The 18,710-nt window shown below is 44.9% G+C and overlaps 1 protein-coding gene across 5 annotated transcripts in view; it reads right to left on the bottom strand.

Moving 5' to 3' along the window:
- LOC308072740 (calcium-activated potassium channel subunit beta-2) overlaps positions 1-18,710 on the bottom strand; it is a 161,533-nt gene that overhangs the window by 67,241 nt on the left and 75,582 nt on the right. The window contains exon 1 of one of the 5 annotated variants that reach the window (XM_080410045.1): positions 10,665-16,406. The exons of the other annotated variants lie outside the window; for them this stretch is intronic. The gene's annotated coding sequence lies outside the window, so the exon portion shown is untranslated. Of the gene's footprint in view, positions 1-10,664; positions 16,407-18,710 lie in introns of those variants that run through there. 5 annotated transcript variants of the gene reach the window in all.

Raw genomic sequence — 18,710 nt, 5'->3', positions numbered from 1 at the left:
ACCTAGATTTGGTCTATCGAGGTCGACATAATCTACTGGGGATTAGGTAGGATCAAGTAATTAATGAAAAAGATAATTTATACCAGTTTTCTAATCCCTGCAGGCAGACTAGATGACACACTTCTGCTGTCGACCCTTCTATATATGGTGTTTTGTGAAGAAGTGCAAGGAAGGGTGGGCAACAGGCTGCAGGAGTTTTCACTAGCACTTCCCAAGTACTCTTTTCTGTCAATCCAGCAGCCCCCCTTCCCTGCAGACATTTGGTATGACAAACTCGATGCCTTTTCTGGCAGCCTGACTGCACGGACATGCCAGTTTCCTCTGGGACCCCTAAAGTATTGCACGGTGCAACCCGTGTCTGCCCCAGCACACCGCTGCCATGCCCTGGGGAGGATGGTGATGCTGCTGAGTCAGCTCATTGCTGCAATTACCCCTGGAGACATCATCATAAGTGATACACGCCTCCCTCGCTGTAGTTCAGTAATTTGAAAGTATCAGAAAAAGCAGCATCCTCAGGGATGTCCAAACTCTGTTCTTAACTACGTGGTTTAGTCTAATTGCCTCTGTGGCTCACACAACAGAAATATTTACACGGGCACTGGTGTGTGACGGGGCTGGAGCTGCAGGCCAGCAGGTTCTGCTGCTCTGTGTGAAGGGCTGAATTCTGAATAAGCAGCTGTCGCTGTTCCTGGATGTTCTTGTTGGCTCTAACTAGGAACATGGGGAGAGGTATCTTTCTTAGTATATACGTCTGAATGACAAAAAAAATAGTTGCAGTCAATGATAAACTGACCAATGAAGGATTACCTACTCCAAAATTATCCACCTGGTCCATGAACAAATGGATCTGCCATCTTGTGAAAGGAGTCTTGTGTCTGGTAGATGTGCAGGTCTTAACAGAGTTACAGTCTGTTATCTCCGACAGTAGGGCTGAATGAGTTCTGTGAAATTTTTCTGCTTAGAAGTACTCAAACATTTCGCAAAAATGGCCTAAATCAAAGTGATAATTTTGGCTGCAGATAGGACGACTTCTGAAACTGTCACTTTGTTTTGAAGCTCACAAAAATACTGTTCCAATACTTTCACAATTAAACTCTTGGACTCTGTTTTGAAGTAGTTTTCTAGCTTAAAAACATCCCTTAATCTTTTTTAAAAGCTAGATTTTGAAATATTTAATGTGGATTTTTAATATTTAAATGAAAAAAAAGAAGTCCTTTTCAGGTCAACTGCAACAAACTTTTTCCACTCTGACCTGCTTTGTCCATCAGACTGGAAAATCCATTATTTCTCCTTCTCTACAGGAGGTATTAGGTACTCGGCAAGCAAAAATGCTGAGCTCCCAGAATGGGTGCTGCTTCTGCCAGTGCCCGACCTGGACCTTGACTTGGGAGAGAACACAGCTGGGTTGGCCATAGGAAAAGTTTGCACCAGGGAACCCCCTGCTGGGTTTCGAGGTCCAGAGGTGTGATGTTTCATCACACAACTGCATTGCCCTTCCTGACATAGCAGCTTTGATGCCAATGAAGTAGAGCCTGAGCGATCTGGTGCTTGCAGCTTCAATATGGAGAGCAAAGGTTTGATTCCCACAATGTTCTCGCTTTTATTGCTGAAACACGATACTCCAAACTACTCAGCTGTGGCATCTGGAGCCATTTAGCTGTGTGTGAGCATGTTCCTGGGCGTACATCACAGGGCTGTGCCTGCTGCCACCATCCTGGTCCCCTGCTGCGAGGGTGACTGTCCACCCTTGCCAGCCCTGTGTTGTGGGGAACCTTAATGCTAAATTAAAGGTGAGGCGTAGTGGGGAAATCTGTCATTTCCTTGGTGCTCATGTTCCTGCTTTGGCTGGAGGCTGCCAGCGCAGGAGCAGGCAGAGAGCAGGAGCTCGGCTGCAGCCCCCACGCCAGAGCTGCAGGGCTCAGCAGGGAGTAGCCGGGTGCTGCACCCACAGATAAGGGGATCTGGAGGTCAGCTGGCACCAAAAGCCATTTAAACTGCTCCAGCCTTCAAGGAGAGATGGTCAGATTTGGAGGCAGCTTTGGTTCTGCTAGGCGAGGCTTTGGTGTGCTTCCCTTGCTGTTTGCATTCTCATTTTATACAACATGGGGCACTTAATGTCTCCCCTGCTGTCTCATGTCTTCTCACACTTCCAGAAAAGTTTTAGTTTTGTTTTGCCTCTGACTTCAAAGACATGGTGCACTTGCACCCTTTGAAATCAATGTCTGAAATACAAAGTGGCATATTTGATTGCACTGGATTTGGCCTCTGCTAGGCAGCTCTTAGTACCTCTGCTGCGGCAACTTGCTCAGAAATAATGTTATCAGATTAGCATAACCAAAGTGGGAAGGGCTCCAAAAACACTGGTAGAGATAAAGCAACAGAATCAGATGCAACATGCCTGTTTCCCCCCCATCCATGCAAAGAGATGTGATAACATGGTCACCCAGGCAAAGGCAGATAAGAAGTGCCTTGAGCCAGAGAGAAGAAAATAGACAGCTATTATTTCCCACTGTTTGTAACAGTTTGTAGAGTGCTACAAATTAAACTCTGCATTATTTTTAGCCTGTGTTATTGTCAGCCTGTAGCATTTGGGAACGTTCTTGACGTGGAAACATGTTTATGTGCACCCTTTTTTGTCTTTTATGTCACTTTACAGCTGTGTGACACACCACTGAGGCTGCAGCTGGGTGAGGAAGCTGCTAATGGGGCTGTGGTGGGGTACTGAAAACAGAATGGGATCTTTTCTTTTGGAGGTGGAATTCCATTTCAAATGTTTCTCCAGGAACACAAGCCCTTTCCTCCATTGTCATCTTCACCTTATCCACCTCAGAGTGAGCCTGACTCCTGGGGACCCTCACATTCCCAGCAAGACCTTTGCATCGTTCTGACCCTGGTCCTCTAAAGCCTTGCCTGTGTATTTTGCATCATATACCAGAGCAGTCCTGCTCCTATAGCACTAGCCCTTTGCATGCAGGGATGAGGGATGGTGGTGCAAGGCATTTCCCAGCCAGGGAGGAAGCTTTGCTCCCTGCGTGTGGGTTGTGCTCCCCATGAACTTTGCGCACAGCCTGGGCTGGGGGGCTGCTGCTGCACTTACAGGCTTGAGCGCAGGCAGCAAACGGAGCCTGAGAGGCGCTGCCATAGGTCAGCAGCGGCTGTTTGGCTGACTGCATGGCTGTCCTTCTGCTTGGCAATTTGTTCTGCCTCCCTCCCCGTTTGGAGAAGGTATTAATTTTTATGTGGGAACAACCCCAGAGACAATTTGATTCCAGCGCTGAGGACTTAAAGCCAGTGAATCGGCGTAATGCCTTGCGGGTTGTTACTGCACTTCATTGTACAGGACCTTCTTTACAGATGAACAGGGCAGTTGCTTTGCTCTTGCTATGTTTTGTATGATAAAGTACTGACTTGGAGGGGATGGTGGTAAAAGCTAATGTGAAAGTGAGAAGAGTAGACTGAGAGAGCATAAAACGTGAGCAGCTCAAAAGCTTTAGGTCTTGCAGACAGACATCCAAAAGCAGGATGAAATGCAGAGGTTTTGCCAGCTGAAGTGGGAAGTAGCACCTGTTAAATTTGTAAAGAGCTGTTGGGAGAAAGGCCAAATTCAGCAGCAGACTGTCAGTGGCCAGTGCCTGGGCCCTGTGCCGTAAGCTGCCAGCCACACGGTTTTCTGTGGCCCTTGGGATGTGCAGGTTCCCTCGTCCCCGTGTGGGAGCAGGGTGATGGTATGAAGTGACTCTCCTCCAGGAGGCTTTGTGGGCAGGAATCCCGCCCCAGCTGGGCTCCCGCTGTGCAGGGGACCCCTTTGACTTTACTGCCTACTGTGTGTGCAGCTAAAGGCCATGAAGACACTTACAATCACCACCACTGTCACCAAAATACGCATTTAAAGCTGCTTTATTTCTCTTTGTTGTTGTGTTCTCTGGGCACTCTCTCCTGATAGCATGGGTGTTGGGGGTAAATTTACTTTGAGGTAACGGTAATGGTTATTGAGCCGTATGCTGAGTGTCTTTGTGCCCATTAGTGGCACAATCAGCACTAACAACTGGCTGCCCTGCAGGTATAACTGATTGAGCAATACAATGATGTTCTGACTGGCACAGGGACCCTTTTGGGATGTGATTTAAAAGGTTATCAGTGAAAGGAGGAGGAATGGATGGATCCCATAAAAGCGAGGGCACGGTTGGACTGAGCTCTTTCCACCACCCTTTCATGTGGTATGATACAGCAGAAATGCTAAAATGAGTGAGCAGGCTGGGCCAGCCTCGCCGCTGGCTGGGGAAGGGGATGACTTTCTGCAAGCCTGGACTTCGCTGACCCACCCCTGGCAGCTGTTTTGGCCTTTGCTCTTGCCCAGCCTCTTGATGCTTCTGGGCTTTTTCCTTTGCTGTTAGCCCAGCAACTTGCAGCAGGAAAATGATTAGCTGGGATAGAAACCTCTTGAACGACTGGGAACTGTTCTGTGGTGGATGGCAAGATGGAGAGACAACAGGGAGCAGGGAAAGTTGTCCTGGGATTGCCTAGAGGGGGTGGGCAAGTGGCTGGAGTCTGGGGGGAGTAAAAGGAAAACTGAAGAAGGAGGGGCAAGAAACTAATAGCCCTACTGCCTGGTTTCATAGATCCATGGCAGGTTAGGGCTGTCCTGAAGAGCTAATGTGGAGCTGGAGCTCCAGGAAATCAGTCTGCAGGAGCTTGTGCATTGATCTGTTTAGAAGCATTAACCTGAGGAATTTCTCCATCTACACTTGTTTTCATTTGGGTGTGTGTTCAGAGGCATTGATTTTCTTAAGATCTGAGCATTGAATTAGATGTTTTTTCTGGATGTACTGGTTCAACCTCAGCTTTTGTAAGGAGCTATCAGCTGGGATTTTACCTAATTTGACTTTGTTATTGAGATTCACTGACAGTAAGCAGTAGGTTTGTGACTGCATTTTTCTCAGCAGCCCTTGAGAAGGCAGAGAGCTCTCTTATTTGTAAGACTTAACTGTGTTTTCACCCAAGTGCTGCAGAAAATGGGGGCCAAGCCCAGCTCTTGCTGTGCCACAGCATTGCGTGGCATGACATGGGCCTTGACAGGTAAAGGCAACACTGAAGAGTTATCTTTTCTTGGGAAAAGTAATGTGATGTGCATGTAAATACATGTGTGTATGTTTTTTTCCAGAGTTGCTTTGTGGTCCTCTGGCCACAGAGGAATGAGAGTGGAGCCTTAAATAAAGTGAAAGCCTGGTGGCTCTAGGCTGTGCAGTTCTGGTGAAAAACACTTCTGAGGAGAAAAGGAAGCCACAGGACATAGCAGAGGGTACAGGAGAGGCTCCACCACTACATCTGCTTGGCACTGGTGCCGCTTGTCTTGCAGCTGATCGTGTTTGGGTGCAACCACGCTTGCCTCTCACTGTGGAGCTTGGCAAGTACCAAGCCCCTTTGATGAAAGGAGTGGATATCTGTGCCAAAAGGTGAACACAGGCATTAATACAGTCTTGCTTTCCCTGTCCACCTCCCCCAAGGGCTCTTTACCTGCTCCTGCCCACTGCTTGTCACTTAGCCCCCACGTTCCCAGGATGGGCTGCCCTGAATCACAGAGAGATTGCTCCAAACCCAGCTGTAAACAGAGCCGTTGCATAGGTACAGGACTAGGAGTGACTGTCCTCTGTAAGCTTAGCACCTCTTTACCTTGAACCTCTGAAGAGCTCGACATTGCAGGGGTCAAGTCAGAGTGAGATAAAGTACAATTCGTTTCAATGTGTTTTGTATGCAGGGTCTGAGCTCAGGCACACTGTCTTACCAAAAGCTTATAACAAACAGATAGGAAACACCTTTGAAATGTTAACTTATCCTGAAAAGCCACATTTCTTGAATACTTCCAAGCACCGCAAAGCTTCATCCTAGACATCTGCTTCCTTCTCTCTTTTAATAAGCAAGAAGCATAGCATATGGCTGGAAAGGATGTGACAAATATTTTCACATTCACGAGGCGCAGGAAAGAAGGGATGATGAAACTGGGATTTCTTGAAGTTTTGCACAGTGCAGAGTTGAACAGACAGAAGAGAAAGCTGGGAGCAGTAAGCTCTTGGGCAGGAGTGTGCTTCTCCCTCTCAGCTGTATGGCCACATCTTTTCCCTATGGGCTATAAGTGGCTGCTTAGGCTGTGCCCCTTCCAGGGGATATTTTATTTTTAATCTGCATTACAAGAGCAGCCAGAAGACCAGTTTTCTGTCGTGCCAGGCTCTGTTTAACACAATACGTGCTTGCTCTCCCAAGCTGCATTTTCCCTGTGCTCCTTCTGAAGTCAGGTTCACTGCTGAACTCCTTGTGTGGGTACACTGTGACCCATTTCAGTTCAAATGAACTAGGTTAGCTAAAGCAGTGTAAAATGTAGGTCTCCTGTTATTTTGCCTTGCTTTGAGTGAAATCCATTGGATGCAGAAGACCAGTCCCTTGGCTGATGTAAGTCAGTGTACGTCCTTTGACTTTGATGGAGGTTTGCCTCGTTGTTCCAGCTGCAGATCTTGCCTGGCATCTGGTACAATCTATCCTGTGTGGTGTTTATTTTAATAGCCCGATAAAACTATTATTCTCAAGGGGAGATAGCGATTGGTAGCTGTGTGTTTAGCAAAAATCTGCACCCATACAGATTCCATAATTATTTGCTTCAAAGATGTAAACACCACATTACCCAATTAAAGGAGTGTGCTTAATAATTTATCAGGCAATTAAAGTATTCATTGCCCTTTATCCCAGAGAGTTCTACCAGTGATATATAATCTGAACCTAAGTTAAAATGCTATAATAAATGAACAGTGATGCAATGTATCAAACGTAATGAGAACATTAAGGCAATGAAGGGTGGTTTGTCAGGAATGGAGGGTATAACACAGTTAGTGGTGCTAACTTAATTTCAGGAAACACCATTGCTCTTGGAGTGGCACTTAGAGCGGGGATGTCTGAGGAAGATATCTCAGTAATACATTCCAGGGAAAACTTACCCGTTACAAAGTTAGAGATGGAAAAGTTCTGTCTCCACAGTTTGTTATTAATAAGCCTCGTGAGAACGTAATGAGAAAGGGAAATGAGTGACTGAAAGAGGGATTATAGCAGAAGCAGCGCTTCAGCATAGCTCTGACTGCTTGTCATAGTACAAATTTGCTTTGTACTCATGTAATAAAAAAATCGAAGGGATAAAAAATAGAAAATGGTTCTGTTACTAATTCAGACCTGGATGTTTTAAAAGATGACCCAAGAGGTTATGAGTCAAATTCACACTGAGTTGTAACCAGATTTGGACAGTTCGTTTCCCTTTTGAAAATCTCAGTTGCTATTGTAAAAATGCCAGAGCCTTGGTGGTACCAAATTTGCTGCCTGTGCTGTTGCCTGTTCTCCTGGGGAGCTGCTTCTGATACTATTTTGTGGTGTGAACAGGTGACCCCAAAATATGTAGGCCACGTAAACATACAGTTGGGACATGTTGCACTGTGGATGGAGGAGGGATGATGGTTTTAAACTCCCATTTGTAATAGTATCTTGAGATGAAGGGATGATTAAGGGCCACTATTACTGCTTTTGAAGAACTGTTATTGAGGTATTCAATTCTGGATATGAAAAAGAATGGGATGGAAGTGAACAGAGATATGAAAATGATGGTCTCATAGTTCCCCTTTCCAAGCTCTGATGCTCAAACATGTTGGCAAGTGATTTGCTTTAATGGGAAAAACCCAAATGAGACTTGTTCTCTAATCGGAGTTTGATACGAGCTTCACAAATATTCACAGCTACTTTGGTTGTGGGCACGAATGTGGTATGCTTCGAAAACAGGTTCCCACAACAGTGCTTTTAGTGGGTGCATCTTTGATCTTTTTATGGTGACGCTCATCTGCCAGTTTAGGAAAGAACTACCCTGTCCAAGGCACTATTCCATGCTTGGTGGTTTATTTGTTAGCCTTTATAGACCTGTTATGATACCTAGGGGAACACGGTTATTAATACTGGAGTCTTTGAAGAGCATCTTGCATTGCAAGAAGCTGACTGACCAAAAGGCATGTTGTGGAGTCCATTGCATGCAGCAAGGACAAGGAGGACATGGGCTCTATCCCTGCCTCAGTTACTGACTTGCTCCATAACCTTGGACACTTTGTGCTATTATTATTTTTTCCTTTGTTTATTTGGTCTCTTGTGAACTCTTTGGAGAACGAACAGCTGCTTGCTGCAGGATTGTGTGGTGCTTAGTGCTGTTACTATACGACAACTCATAACAATAGCAGAGAGGGCTGTTGGATAGTGAGCTTTATATTAACTAATTTGGAGTGGATTATATGGACTAGAACAGCGTAATTGAATGCAGGGCTCATCTTTTCCCCACCACTCGCAGTATACATTAACTCCATTTATTTATACTGCTGTGTTTTCTCCTTGGTGTGATGCAAAGGAGAGTCAGCCTCCTGTTACAAATTCCACAAAGAATTTTGGGGCTACGATCTACTCTTTGCTATGTACCAGAAAGCTGTTGCAGTTGTTACTAGTCTCTGAAAGAAGCTACTTCCAGACGTACATGCAACTCTGCCATCCTAGCCTGCACAGCAGTATCTGTGCTGGTGCACTGCGCTACCTGCCCTCCCTGGAGTAATAGGCTGGGGAGCTGGACACTTCTTTGCAATCCCCTGTCCTAGTTTAAAAAATAACCACATTATAGAGATGAAATTCTTTGGTTTGTCAGTTCACTTAAGAATCAACTTTTTTACTGGACAAAACCTAAGGACAGGAGAATACATTTAAATAAAAGCCATAAAACCAATAGCAAAATATGCTTTTAATTGTAATAAACCTACAAAAAGTTGTTTGTGTGAAGTAAATCAGACAGCATTTAATTATTTGTTGTAGGTTAAAGCAGACATCTTCTCTTGGCTTCAGAAAGGAACAGAGAAAAAGCGATATCCCCGTTTCTGCTGTTAGGAGTCTGCATGTCCTTGTCTTTCCTTCTTCCCTTTTGTGCTTCGTTCCCTTCTTTTTGCAAATGAACATTTGGATGCCGTTCAGCCCGATGGGGGACTACAGCTGTTCTTTTCCTCCTCATCATTCTGGTCATTTGGCTGACATTTCTACTGTGTACCTAAACTTTCCCATTCCTGGATTCAGTCTGCTTTTCTCTACACCTTTTTGAAGGCAGAGCAGTAAGACCTTTTGTATTGTTATGAGTTTCAAAAGGAAAAAAAAAAAAAGTACCCAGGCTTTTTAGCACAGTCATTACTATTTTCTTGTGACTTAAGATGCTTAAATGAGAAATGGTTTGTGTGATTTAATGATGCTCCATCTCACTGTAAGGTTATGGGGAGTGCTGAAGGTCCCTCTGCAGCTAGATACTGCCACTATTTCCTTTGTGTAACTGCTATTGGTTGGCATAAAACTTAGAAGAAGATCTGAACCTAAGCCAAAGATCCAATATCCTATCCTCAGAAAATCAGGAAAAACTCAGCAATAAATTTGCTGTGAAAATATTTGATTTGTGATGAATTTCTGGTGGAGGGGGAGGCAGGACGATGGAAAATTGCTGCCTTGCAGAAACCCCAAGAATTTCAGTAGCTTACAACAGAAGTGTTCTTCTTGATGACTGCCTGAATCCTTCTCATGTCATATAATTTATGTTAATTAAATGCTGATGGAATCTGAATAAGCATATTGGTGGAAGATGTATTTGAGATACTGTTATTAATTCATCATTCAGTAGCTAGTGTGTGAAATAATGCATTCCTAGGCTCTGATTTAGGACATTTCACTTTTAATATTACCAAGATGTCTGTTTCCTATAGAAATAACCCTTTAATCTACAGTTGAAAAAGCAAAACACAGCAGCACAAAAACAAAGCGCAAAAAACTCACTTAAAAAGTCATTAGAGGCAGCCTGGTTGAACAGCTCTGAAGCAGTAATTATTTACGCACATTCAGAGCTACAGCACAGACGGATCACAATTCTCCAGGCAAACAGACAAAACATTAATTTAAAAATAGTTATTCAAGTATGAAGAAGGAGAACCTCTAAACTCAACAGCATGTGCTTTATTGCACCCCAAGTTTTCATTTCAGCAAGCATAAGGGCAGGCGACTTAACAATGTGGCCAGGGCTCAGCATCCCCCATCCAGCCTGGTCAGAGCTGAGGTGGCCGCAAACCTGACCTTATGGCAAGGTGATGTTGGGACATTGGTTGTGTCTGCTTGATGCAGGTGACCTGGTACTGTTCCATCAGGCAGCCGGTGGCCTCAGGGGTCAGGGATGGTCCCTGCCCCTGCTGAGTCTCTCCTCCTGCCAGGGTTTCCACCAGCACCAGTGCCTGGGGGTTAGCCTTGGCTGACTGTGACCTGCCACTGCAGGGACTTCAGCAGCCAAAAGCATGGAAAAGGGGCAAACTTGCCGTAGCTGTTGGGTCATCGTCTCTCTTGCACAGTGGTGTAATTATAAGCAGTTAGGCCAGAGGAGTCTATAGCACATCCCAGCTGGTGCATTGCTGCTGTGCCCTCTGCCAGTGCAGGCGTCTGACAGCAGAGCAAAGTAAGGATGGTCTGGATACCTCAGACCCTCAGCTAGAGCTGAGCTAGGAAATAAACTACAAAACAGTGGAATGGGATGTTTTGGAGTGCAAAAGGCTAAGTACCAGTGGTAGTGATAGTCTGATACAAACCTGAAAGCTTGTCTTCACTTAAGGAGGAGCATTTCTATTGACTTCTGTGGTTTGGATGAGGTCTCAGGTGACTTGAGTGCGCATAAATGGATTTGAATGGTTAGAGCAAGGGAATAAAAGCAAGGGAGCCAGTTTCCCACCATGTCATGATGTTTACTGGTGCTGGAGTTGGTTCTATGGGTCATCTGTAAATGTTCAGCGAGTACTTTATAAGCTCATTTGGGGATTCAACACTGCCCAGAAACATAACTGCATACTCTGTCCTGAGCTTTACTTTAAGAAGGGAAGCAGTTTGATCTCCAAAACCTACTGTTCTTTGCTAAAGGTTGGCTCTGCAAACCGTTGTGCTTAGTTTCCCCAAGAGGAAGGACTGACACATGTGCTGGGGTTTTCTCAGTTGAGGGACGGGGAGGTCTAACCCCAAATCCAGGCACAGGCTGATGGGAGGCTGTGATGTACAATTCCCACCAGCTCTAGAGTGTCTCTAAAAGGCCTTTGCTGATTTGTGGGGTTGCGTGAAACTGGGTCCTGATTTGTCTGCAAAGATTTTAAGGTGCTCACCCAAGGCTTACAGCTTTCTCCCCTCTATAAAAGCGACATTGCTTCAGGAGGTGGGGAGGTGCTGATGTTGACAAGCCTCATGTTAATGCATGAGGATGTTCACGCTTTCCCCATCGCTGCTTTGAGCCCTGGGGATGAGTTCAGAAATGATGGAGAAACCTAATGATGAGCTTCTCCGAGACAATTACAAATGTAATAGAGAATGCAATGAGGTAAGCAGTGAAAAACAAGGTGAAATTTGCCGAGTGACTGGAGCTGCACTAACTGTGGGCACTGCTGAAGGAAGCTATCCTATCCCCTGCTCCTAGGTGTGCAGGTTCTGCCACTTTCTTCACCCAATACCATCACATGGGTGGCAGGCTGAGTTGGCTAGAGCTCTGGGGTTCGGTTTCATGTGGATCACTGAGTTTAAGCAAGAGCAGAATCTCCCACCAACTTAAGATGGAGCAAAGTTGCAACGTTGCCAAACTGTGCTCTACAACTGAAAGTATAACGTGACAACTGGTAATGCTGTAGGTTGGGTATGTGGGCATATGTGATAGCTATGCTCACTCTCTGTGGTGGGGAAATGTTGGTTTTGGCATGCCCATAAGTAACTGGAAGTATTTAATACTAGGTTTTAGCCTCAAGGGACCTTTGTATTGCACCATCGAGAGAGAAATTAGAATCTGGGAAGAGGTTTCTCTGAGCATCTGAATGGAAAGGACAGAGATGCTCCAGACTGCAAACAGCCACTTTCCCCTTCTGCTCCCTGAGCCTTAACAATTCCAGAGTCATTCTGCACTTTGCTCACGAGCATTCAGACTGGTGAATTCTTTTATTTAAATGTAATTCTTGCAGCTCTTCAAATGATAGCTGGAAACCTTTCCTCGTTACTCCACCACAAGGAATCACAAGTTGCTTAGAAAAAAGCACTTTTAGCCCATTGCACTTGGCAAAGGAGATCGTGTTATTCAAGTTTGAGGGAGGTTTGCAAAACAGTTTCTGTGTTTGCATACAGCAGGGAGGGGAGGCTGCTCACTGTAATTCCTAGTTAAGGCTGTGCTCGGGGGAGGCTCTGACTACCCCAAAGATCAAAGGTGTCTGTGTATATAACCTACTTCTCTGCTGCTTTCTGTGCCTGGCCCAGCTACTGGCAGTTGTAATACATGGATGGGTCTATGTAAAAGGCACAAAGCTGAAAATACTCAGGAATCGCTCTTTTCCCCCCAAACCATTTGGATCACTGGAGGATTGACTGGAAAAAGCCCTCACAAGAACATAGCTAGGAGCTACCTGCATCTCATGCTGGTTGCACTCGTGGATTTGTGCATCTTTATAGCCTGCAAACCTGTGTTTTCTCTCCCTAGCTGTAATTCTTTAGTGTTAATATGTTTTCATGATAACAAGGCTTGTGACTATTATTTGCCAGGGACGGCATTTGCCTTTGGTTTTGGCTTCTTTGCATCCCAGGGTGGGGCACGGTGCATGAGCAGAAGCTGTGCAGTCTGTAGAGCAAAGCATGAGAACTTCTCATCGCATTCATGTCCTCTTTGGTTTTGCATTGCTATGGTTTTATGTACATCCACTTGCCTGGGGACTTGTCATCTTATTTGTAATCTATTGTTTTAATTATTTTCTGTGAAGGTGCCCAAAGACTTTGGGGTATTGAGACACATATACATTATTCATTAATTATTCATTATTGCTAACTACTTGCTACAATGTAATTGTCTGCAGTAATGTGTCTGGGTGAACTTCCTCCTGTGGATAAGAGGGCAGCTGTGTTTTTTGCCAAATACTCCGTGGTAAAGGGTAAGATTGCTCGAACGATTGGGGGAGTTGGGGTGGAAATAGCTCTATATTTGATTTGGCTGATAACTGTTTTTCTGATGTGAATGTCTGAGTTGACCTAAAACTAACCAGATGGAACATAGGTCCCATAATCAGCACCTGGGTGTCATTACCTATTGCTGATTTGTCCCAGAACTGCCAGGAGAGGGATTTACCAGGTGGGTAAAAGGGCTTTTGTTGTTCTGGTTATCACTCCCTTTTCCCACTTAAGAAATGTCTCCTCCTTCCTCTGCAGCTTCACCTAGGTCTGAAACTGCTCCGGTTACCTCTGCAATTCAGAGCACAGGGAGTTGTCTTCCCTGTGTTCTGTTTGAAATGCAGAAATAAACACAGAAATGTTAAAAATAGCAATAACCCTGAGCTGAAATGATTTCCCCTTTCTGGCTGACTGCTTTGCGCACCAGACTTTGGTCGTATTTCTGCTGAGACTGTTGAGTGCTGATCTCAGCAATGGTTCTATCATAGAGATACTTGGTCCCAATTACTCATGGTCTTTTATTCCTTTCTTGTCCCCCCTGTGATCAGATTTCCATGATTTCCCTGCACCGATGGCTATGAGAGGGGCCTGCAGCAGCCCTCCAGCTGCCATCCTGCTGATTTCCACAGCAGGAGAGGCATCTTCTTGGCCAAAACGTGGTGACTTCAGTCTGCCTTTCTCCCTGACACTGTGGTTCGTTGCACCCCTTGGTACCAGGGAGTAGTTGTGTGGTTTAAAACTCCAGTAGAGGTCTGAGCTCTGGTCCTGGTGGGGGCTGTGCTCCTTTGGCAGCCCGACCGCCCTGCGGCTGTGGGTCCAGGGGCTGGCACCCCGTACGGCTGCTGCTGGAGGATGTGCTGCTTTGGGGCTGGTCAAATACAAGTCTGAGCAACAACTTTAAACAAAGTCCTCTGAAACCTCAGGGAAGTTTTCACAGGCTGTGAGAGATCTGTTTTAGTGTTTTGTTGGCAATGACTAATAATTGCTGGACTTTTGATTTTTAGCTTGAGGGGAAATCTCTTAATTAGTTAATTGATTGGTAGTGGGTCAATGAGGTTGAAATACCTCTGGCCGATTGATGAGACCAGACATTCTGGGGTTGGGAAGACAGACTTGGAGGGGTTGGAGTTGGATGAGAGCTGTGTAATATCTAGTGACAGCACTTTGTCCTCCCAAAAGAGCATCTTCTCAGGCACTCTTGCAGCAATCTGGATTTGCATGTGCACTTCTGGAAATAAAACCTCCATGCAGGAAAATCAATGTGGGCTGCCGGGCACCGCTGCCATGACTAGCAGCAAGTCTGGTGAGACTGTTGGAAGGAATTTTTATTTTTTTAGTATCTTGAGATCATTTCTGGGAGCTCTGAAACTGAGAGGAAAACCTCTTTGGCTTCATAGTCTCATCAGAAATGCCCCTGGGACGCTGTGGTCACCGTGACTGTCTGCTCAAGAAATGTTTGTATCTGCTTGATTAGTGTGTTGGATTGCTACAATAATCAAGGAAATTAAGTCTTTAGTGATATGGACAGATTTTCTACAGCCCTGAAGTGGGAAGAGAGGAAGCTTGGGTAAAAGATCCTGGTGCTGGAAGGGTGAATTGATCACCCAGCATTGCTGTCAGCTGTTTGATGGAAGACAGCTCAGTCACTGGCAGGATCAATCCCTATAGATGGAGCCCACGGCTGTTATTAACTTTTCCTATGTCCTTGCTGCTTGTAAATTTAACCCCACCTCTCAAATTTTAAATAAAAGCATGGCAGTGCTGCAGAGAAATGAAACAAATTGTTTCCCTACATGTTGCTCTGCCTGTTATCTACGCAGATTTGCAGTTTCAATTTGTACACTTCGCTCTCTGTTGTGGTTGAGCATAGCCACAGTGTGATACAGCTGGGATGTACCTGTCTCTGCCCATCCAGAGTTATGAAATCCACTTTGTAAACACTTAAAATGTTTTGGGGCAGCACAGCCCATTACACGTGGCTGTGAATCTCTCTAGCAGAATTGCGTGTATTAAATGGTTAGTGCCTTAGATGTTTTGCAGGTACTTCTCCCTCTGTTGCTCTCCAGTACTCCCAGTGTTCCTGCTCTCTTGGAGCTGTGTGAAAGCAGGACTTGAGTGTTTTCGGTCCCTTGCTGATCTACCTGGAGGGGTCTAGAAAACAAGGTGGGAAAGTGCTGGGAATATGATTATCAGCACTCTTGCTTGTACACTTGGGAACAGCTGTGGAGCTGTGCTGCTTGGCTGCCGCCTCCACTTGGGAGGACCATGAGGAGGGGGTACCAGTGACTACCCTAGCGTTGTCGGGGCAGTGGCTGAGTGCTGCTGGGAGGAGATGGGCTGGAGCTGGGGTGAGGAATGACAGAAAAGCCTGTCCTATGGAAGTTCCAAATTTGGCCTGTGGGCACACAGCGAGTATTTTTAGATTTCATGCTCTCCCTGACACTTGGGTGTTGATTTTATAGTGCCCCGATCTGTTTGCCTGCAACTGTCGGTCTCGCACAGCCCTGCTGTCCGCTCCGCATCAAAGCCAGGCACGTAGCCAGTGACTGGAGGCATTGGATGTGGCAGCAACAGGAGCATCCTATGCCAAAACCACCTCCTAGGCCTGGGTTAATGGAATAGAGCTCAAATGCTCGCTCAGTTTAACAACAACAAAAAAGTCAACATGCCCTGGCAGCTGAAGGCCTTAGTGTGTAATTGTGTAGAGACTAAAATTGTGCAGAAAGTGATAAACTCTGAGAGTGTCTTGGCATTTATGGGAATGAATACACCATACATTATTACTGGACATTATCATACAAATTATCACCTTCTCTATACCTCCCAATTGTACTATAATGTTTCATAGTGCTGCTCCTCAGCGTGCAAGAAGCAATGAGGAACCTAGTGCTTCACACTGCTTTTCATATAATAAAAGTGCAACATTATTCTGACAGCCATTCTGTTTGATGCCTGGGTGCCTGGAGCACATCCAAAGCATCTACCCCGCACCTGCGAGACAAGCAGAGCTAATCTGACACTGCATCTGCCTACGCTGTCCGATGCTCTTCATAAATAAAGAAACAGTTCAGACTGACATCTGTAGAAACTGGATTTTACAAGCCTTGCTGCCACATATTTCAATCTTAGCACAAAGGAGAGAGAGAGAACCAGGAGTCTCAAAGGATCTTACCTTTGACGCATGGTTACCATAGTAAAACCAAGCTTCTTCCATGAAAAGGGTGTGAAAAAGTAAAAATCTGCACTTAAAGCAAGTAGGTTCATTACAGGAAAAACAATCACAGAGGGAAGACCCACAGGGAAGGAAAGCAACCCTTCAGAGATTTCATCATGCATCATGAGACAAAGGAGCTATTGAAAAAGGCTTTAACAAGTCTCAATTATGTTGCTTTCAACAGGTCTTGCCAAAGTCTGAAACCACAAGCTTTCAGGAAGAATGTGGTAATGATGGAGATGGGGCTCAAAAATTCAAATCCTGGAAACTGTCTGATGCAGGGAATTTCCTTGAGGTTGTTTTGAAAAACAGCATTTCTTTCCAAATCCTACCTGTCTTTGTCTGTCAAGAAGATATAGACATGTATATATACAACGTCAGAAAGATATATCACTGATGAATGAAGAACTTTGTAGCTGGATACCTGCAGGTTTAACACATAAACAAACCCTCTTTGCCACACTGCGTTGCTGCCTGTTGCGATCTTCTAGTGAGCAAAAATACGGTATGGAAAGCTAGCAGCTTTTTGCCAGCAGGTTGTCTTCAAACACGTAATTGGTACGAAGTTGTGACACTACAAAAGCTAGCAAAAACTGTAACCAATGATCAGAAAGAAGCATTTCCTGGAGAGAAAGAATTTTCTCCCTGGTTTTATAGACCCTGTTAAGTTAATTTAGCTGACCACGCAGGATCGATGAGCGCTGCAGCAGCTTACAGCTTTCCTGCTCTCTCGGTGTGTACAGCTGCTCTCCAGGTTCACCTCCTGTCTACTGCTCATGGCTGCTTTGATCCCAGGCATATGCTGCAAGCACTTGAGAAGGTGTGGGGAGTGGCATTGCCCCATCTCCAGCCAGGATGGTTGCTTGCCTTCTTTGCTTGATGTGGGAGCACTGGAGTGTGGGAATGGAGATAAAAGGACACTGCATGGAGAGGTTTGGGGATCCTGCCATTAGAGAAGCAAAACAGGACCCATCTGCAGGTCTCTTCCCTGTATGAAGGCAGTTTCTGTTCAATCTTTCTATTTGTTGTAATAGGCATCCCTTGACCTGTGATAAGTGATCTGTGAAGATCACGTGTGCAGTGATTGCAAGGTCGCTTCATGCAGTGTGGGGCAGAACCTGAGGCTTTTACTCAGATTTTTCTCAGCCATTATTTCAAGCCAAAGATCTCCTTTAGACAAACAGTCTGTAATTACAGCTGAGCTAATGTTTGCAGCATTCCTCCAGCAACCTTTGCATTTCCAGTTCCCCTGCTTTTTGCCTTGCAGAGTGCACCTGGCTAAAGACCTCTTTGTGCCTTGAAGGAGCTCAGAGGGAGCCACGGTGAGGTGCTGTGATTTGACCTGACTCTAGATGAAGTCAATGCAAATTTTTTTTCTCTCATCTTATTCGTTTAATATGCACCAGGGTAAGGTTTTCCAGGCGGTGATTATGTTTGCAGTAGCGCTATGGCATGGTAAATAAACATCTAAGCTGACTGTGCCTATAGAAAATAAATTTGCCCCAGTGAGCTTGCCTTGCTGAGCAAAGGTAGCTGCAGTATGTTGAAAAGAGGCACCAAATGTAAGGACCTGGAGGTAAGAATAATCAGCAAGAAACTCTGCTCCACATGTACATAGGAAGTTTCTGATCAAAAGCAACACATTTTTTACTTTTCATAAATAATTTCCATAATGTATCTGGGGATTTTCAACTGACACAAATCAAAAGAACTTGTCCTCCCCTCCCTGCAATTTGTCAGCCTCCAACTTCTCACCTTCTGGTTGTACAGCTCAAAACTGGGCTTTTATCTGAGGAAGTGAAATCTAGGAAAAAATATTTTTCTAAAAGCAATCTGATCCCTGTGACTAGAGGGAAAACACTACAGCTGTAGTATTTAATATAGTTTAGAAGCTGATTACCTTGCATGTGGAATAAGTACTTTTCATAAGGTTTTCTACTACGTATGGTATGTACTGTAATTCGTATTAACAGCTCCTAAGGAGCCATCATAGTTTATCAAGAAAGTAATATGCATTTTAAAAGCACTCAAATAGAGATTTACATGATAAACCTTAATGACTTGGGGATGCATTATTAGCTATCGTACACTCCCAGCAGCAGTCACTCACTTCTGGCAAATTAGATAATTCAAGAAGAATTCAAGAAGCTATGAAAAAATCCAGCTCAGAATTAAGCTGTTGTTCAGCCACTCTCTAGGATTTATTTCATGCATTAAGGGGCACTTTCCACCTCACCCTTTCTATGGCAAGTGGCTATTTTGTGCATAGGAACACTGCTATGATCCCTTCTGAAGCTTAACAGGTTGTTTTCTTTAGAACTCATTATTTATCATATAATGGCCTTATATCTCTGGCAACATTTCCCTGCAATTGTCCTGTCAACCAGATGCTAAGTAAGATATCAGTATAAACCGATTTCACAATATCTGTGAAATATAGCTGGGAGATAACAACGTTACT

This window comes from Falco punctatus (genome assembly GCF_963210335.1).
Source record: "Falco punctatus genome assembly, chromosome: 13".
Classification (NCBI taxonomy): Eukaryota; Metazoa; Chordata; class Aves; order Falconiformes; family Falconidae; genus Falco; species Falco punctatus.
This window is presented reverse-complemented; position numbering and strand designations above follow the sequence as displayed.